We start from the raw sequence: 6,000 nt of genomic DNA on the forward strand, positions 1-6,000 counted from the left end.
GTATGGACCTAACAGAAGCAGAAGATATTACGAAGAGGTGGCAAGAATACACAGAAGAACTGTACAAAAAAGAGCTTCATGACCCAGATAATCACGATGGTGTGATCACTCAACTAGAGCCATACATCCTGGAATGTGAAGTCAAGTGGACCTTAGAAAGCATCACTACGAATAAAGCTTGTGGAGATGATGGAATTCCAGTTGAGCTATTTCAAATCCTGAAAGATGATGCTGTGAAAGTGCTGCACTCAAGATGCCAGCAAATTTAGAAAACTCAGGAGTGGCCACGGGACTCGAAAAGGTCACTTTTCATTCCCATCCCAAAGAAAGGCAATGCCAAAGAATGCTCAAACTACCTCACAATTGCACTCATCTCACACACTAGTAAAGTAATGCTCAAAATTCTCCAAGCCAGGCTTCAGCAATATATGAACCGTGAATTTCCAGATGTTCAAGCTGGTTTTAGAAAAGGCAGAGGAACCAGATATCAAATTGCCAACATCTGCTGGAGCATGGAAAAAGCAAGAGAGCTCCAGAAAAATATCTCTTTCTGCTTTATTGACTATGCCAAAGCCTTTGACTGTGTGGACCACAATAAACTGTGGGAAATTCTGAAAGAGATGGGAATACCAGACCACCTGATCTGCCTCTTGAGAAACCTATATGCAGGTCAGGAAGCAACAGTTAGGACTGGACATGGAACAACAGACTGGTTCCAAACAGGAAAAGAAGTACGTCAAGGCTGTATATTGTCACCCTGCTTATTTAACTTATGCAGAGTACATCATGAGAAATGCTGGGCTGGAAGAAGCACAAGCTGGAATCAAGATTGCTGGGAGAAATATCAAGAACCTCAGATATGCAGATGACACCACCCTTATGGCAGAAAGTGAAGAGGAACTAAAAAGCCTCTTGATGAAAGTGAAAGTGGAGAGTGAAAAAGTTGGCTTAAAGCTCAACATTCAGAAAACGAAGATCATGGCATCCGGTCCCATCACTTCATGGGAAATAGATGGGGAAACAGCGGAAACAGTGTCAGACTGTATCTTTTGGGGCTCCAAAATCACTGCAGATGATGATTGCAGCCATGAAATTAAAAGATGCTTACTCCTTGGAAGGAAAGTTATGACCAACCTAGATAGCATATTCAAAAGCAGAGACATTACTTTGCCATCAAAGATTCATCTAATCAAGGCTATGGTTTTTCCAGTGTTCATGTATAGATGTGAGAGTTGGACTGTGAAGAAAGCTGAGCGCTGAAGAATTGATGCTTTTGAACTGAGGTATTGGAGAAGACTCTTGTGAGTACCTTGGACTACAAGGAGATCCAGGCAGTCCATCCTAAAGGAGATCAGTCCTGGGTGTTCATTGGAAGGACTGATGCTAAAGCTGAAACTCCAATACTTTGGCCACCTTATGTGAAGAGTTGACTCATTGGAAAAGACTCTGATGCTGGGAGGGATTGGGGGCAGGAGGAGAAGGGGGCGACAGAGGATGAGACGGCTGGATGGCATCACTGACTCAATGGACGTGAGTTTGAGTGAACTCCAGGAGTTGGTGATGGACAGGGAGGCCTGGCACGCTGTGATTCATGGGGTTGCAAAGAGTCAGACACGACTGAGCAACTGAACTGAACTGATGTAATATAATAAAATTTACTATATATCATAGTAATCTATACTATGAAGGGAAACAATCTTAGCTTGACATGTTTATAGATAAATTTACATTCAATATATTAGATAAACATTTATAATTGGACATATATATATATTTCCAATCCAGCTCACCCTAAAGCTGTTTCCCTTGATAGTCACAGGATGGCTGACAGTGGCAACCTGGTCTGTATGCTTCCTTGTTTATATCCAGCAGAGGAGAGGAAGATTCTGCTACCTCCAGAAGAAGTTATAAATCCTCCGCTTCTTTCAGTTTAATTAGGCCACTAAGGTCACAAGCTCAAACCTAGGTAAACAGCATTTGCCAAGGCTTTGTTAGGCTCCATCCCTCAACTAGGGGTGGTGGCAGCATCCCCCTAGCCACATGCGAGAGAGATGAATTCATGCCCAAAATCAAGTTTCTCGTAAGGACAAGGAGACAGATGGATGATGGTGACTGGTAACCACCAAGATCTACCTGGCTATCTCAATAGCATAGAAGATAATGGTGACTTCTTAGAAGAGACCAGAAAAGAACAGAGAAGAGTAGAGACAGGAGGACTTATTAGACTGGATGTGACCATAGAGAGCACAAAGTCGACCTGCAAGTTTCTGGCTTGTGCAGTGAGTCAATGATGTTTTAGCAATAAGACAGAGGAGTGGAAAGGTCAGAGAACTCTAAACTAGGAAGACCCAAGTCTTCCTGCCCATTTTTAAAGCCTGGCAAGCTTTAAAAAATATTTGTGTCTGGGCCGCCCTCCAGACCAATTTAAACCAAGGTCTCTAGAAAGAAGCCTGGGCATTGGTGTTTTTGAAAAGTTCTCCCAGGAGGTTTGAATGCACAGCCTGTGTTGAGAACCACTTCTCTAAACCATTCAAGCAGGAGTGAAGCCAAGAGATTATCTGACCAAACCCCTCACTTTGAGTGAGAAAATCTGAATCCTGCCCAATGTCGCATCCTTCACCACATTTTCCTTTCATTTCTGTAAATTGTGTCTGGGTGGCCATGCTGCGGGTGACCATGTGATGAGACACCAAGGTTAGTAGAGGGTCTGACGCACAGGACTGCAGAGGCCGTGGGAGGAAGGGCCACAACTCTGGCCTGTGTGCTGGAGCAGGAAAAGTGTAGTTTCTGGAAACAAAAACCAGGCTTCAGTTCCTGGCTCTGCCACCATGAATTCTTGGATGAATTATTTAAACAAGAGTCTTTTACACTTGGAGAGATGAGGACGATAACATGTGTCTCACGCAGGAGTGGACAGGGTTAACTAAGAAAACATATGGAATGCCCACAGAGGACCAAAAGACACTTGGAAATTATTAGCACCTTTTTAAACAGGTTGGGGATGGTTAAACCCTTGTTTGTGGACTGGAAAGATCCCGGGCTGGGAAGTAATTCTGCAACTGAACTCGAGGCTTCTGCCAGATGATCTCAGTGGACCAAGAGCCTACAAATGCATAGTATGGTGAGCTATTATGATTCCAGAGTAGATTTTAGTAACAAAATGACTTCTCTCCTCGAGATGACTGATCCCAGAAGACAGCCTCATCTAAAATTTAGAGGATTTCATAGCTCTCTCAAAAGCCCAGAAATGTGATTTGTCTTCAGGCTTCAGAGCTTCCAAGATCATTGCCAGAGCCACACTGATCATGATTCTCTCTTGTTCCCTCTCTCTGCGTCTTGAGCTATGAGTTACTGCAACCACAGGATCACTTTGGGAACTGAGAGATGCACTTGACTGGCCTCCACTCCCAGAGCCATCCAGCTTTCCACGGTCATCAGATGTCATTAGGACAGGATGTGAATCACTGGGAACTTGCACGTGTGTATGCCTGTGTGTGTGTGAGAGAGAGAGAGAGAGTGCAAGAGACTTACTCATTCCTTCTATATACATTACCAAAGACAACCACAAAGCCATGAGTGACCTGGAATGATGGGGCCAAGTGATCATGCGCCCTGGGTCCCTAGACCTGACACAAGACCATAGACAACCTCAGCACACGAACACACGCCTAACTTCCCCTGTGACTTTCCCAAGGGAACGGCTGGCCTGAGGTGCCCCAGTCAGGAAAAATAACCTTTAGACTCAGGGAGGGGGTTTAAGCTCCTTGGGAGAGAAAAAGTCAGACGAAAGTGGACAAAAAAGAAATACTCTGCAAAAATGATGTCAGGATTGAAAGTGACCTTTGTCTGCAGAGGAACAGGACACACCTAACTGAGCACTTCCTATATGTCAGGCATTGACATGGCAAATGTGAAGCAGAACTATAGCGCTTCCCTGGTGGCTCAGTGGTGACAAAGCCACCTGCCAATGCAAGAGACGTAGGTTCAATCCTTGATCTGGGAAAATCCCATATGCCACAGAGAAACTTAGCCCATGGCCACAACTATTGAACCTGTGTTCTAAATCCCAGGAGCTGCACTCCTGAGCCCATGTTCTGCAATTACTGTAGCAAATGCTGGTGACTAATGAACATTAGAGAAGGTGACTAATGACCATTAGTCTCTAAGCCAGGCCATGTACTAAATAGGTTACCAACACCATCTCATGGATTCCACAGCACCCCTATGACAGGCATAGCTTAGAGCCATGGCCCAAATGAGAAAACTGAGGCCTCCACCTGAGACTCAGTGTCAGATTTCACATTAAGAGCAGAGTCAGTACTGTGAGCCCTGGGGGCCTGATTCCAAATTTTATTCCCCTCAATTAAGGGGGACATTATAACTGTTGTTGTTACTTAGTTGCTAAGTCATGTCCAACTCTTTGCAACGCCATGGACTGTAACACACCAGCCTCCTCTGTCTTCCATTATCTCCCGGAATTTGCTCCAATTCATGTTCACTGAGTCGGTGAAGCTATCTGTGGGGCACTTTAATTTTCTAAACTGTAAGGTAGCAAAGCATGGTCTTGAGCCTTTTCATTCCTGCCTCCTCATCCACTGTTATTTCAAACTTCTGCCTTAAAATGTCCCATAAAATATAAAGCAGGTCAAATGGCCAAAGAGGGTGGGCAAATTTCCTGTGGTTTCAGGGTGTTTAGGAGCCTTCCCTGCTGAGAAGCCCATGGAAAAACGAAGGCCAATAGGGTGGATCACAGCTCATGGTGTAATAGGAGATACTTAACAAATGGCAGCTGAGCCAGGCATTTATGCACATCATCTCATAGAGTCATCAACCAAGCCTATGAGCAAAGTAGACTTATCTCTGCTTTAGAAGAAACTGAGGCCCACAGAATTGAAATGACTTGTTCACAGTCACTTAGCTGGGATTTGACAGAGTATGTACTAGAACAATATTTTTTTTTCCTTACTATATCAAAATTCCTTGAGGTTAGAGCATGTTTTGATAGCCTTCTATTCATAACATCACAATGCCTGGAAAAGAATCAAGACTTGATAATTGAAAGTTGCTATGAACAAATATGTGCCAATAAAATGGACAATCAAAGAAATGGGCAAGTTCTTAGACAGGTATAGTACCCCATGACTGAACCAGGAAGAAATAAAAAATATGAACAGACCAAGTACCAGTAATAAAATTGAATCATTAATATGAAAAAAATCCCAACAAACAAAAACCCAAGACAAGATGTCCTAATTGTCCAACAACAGACAAATGGAAAGATGATGTGGTATATATATAATATGTGTGTGTGTGTGTGTATACATATGCTGTGCTTAGTCACTCAGTCGTGTCTGACTCTTCATAATCCCATGGACTATAGCCCACCAGGCTCCTCTGTCCATGGGAATTCTCCAGACAAGAATACTAGAGTAGGTAGCCTATCCCTTCTCTAGGGGCTCTTCCCAACCCAGGAATTGAACCATGGTCCCCTGCATTTCAGGCGGATTCTTTACCACTTTAGCTACCAGGGAAGCCCATGTGCGTGTGCATGCGCGTGCACGCACACACACACACACACACACATACACAATGGAGTACTACTCAGCTAGCCTTTGCCCGGCTTTATTTTGTACTCCAAGGCCAAACTTTCCTGTTACTCCATGTATCTCTTGACTTCCTACTTTTTTATTCCAGCCCCCTATAATGAAAAGGACATCTTTTTTGGTGTTAGTTCTAGAAGGTCTTATAGATCTTCATAGAACCGTTCAACTTCAGCTTCTTCAGCATTAATGGTTGGGGCTAACAAGCAAGTTTGGCCTTGGAGTGCAAAATAAAGCAGTGCAAAAGCTAACCAGGTTTTGCCGCGAGAATGCACAGGTCATAGCAAACACACTCTTCCAACAACACAAGAGATGACTCTACCCATGGACATCACCAGATGGTCAATACCAAAATCATATTGATTATATTCTTTGTAGCTGAGGAGGGAGAAGCTCTATA

This window comes from Bubalus bubalis, chromosome 6 (assembly GCF_019923935.1).
Source record: "Bubalus bubalis isolate 160015118507 breed Murrah chromosome 6, NDDB_SH_1, whole genome shotgun sequence".
In the NCBI taxonomy this organism is placed as follows: Eukaryota; Metazoa; Chordata; class Mammalia; order Artiodactyla; family Bovidae; genus Bubalus; species Bubalus bubalis.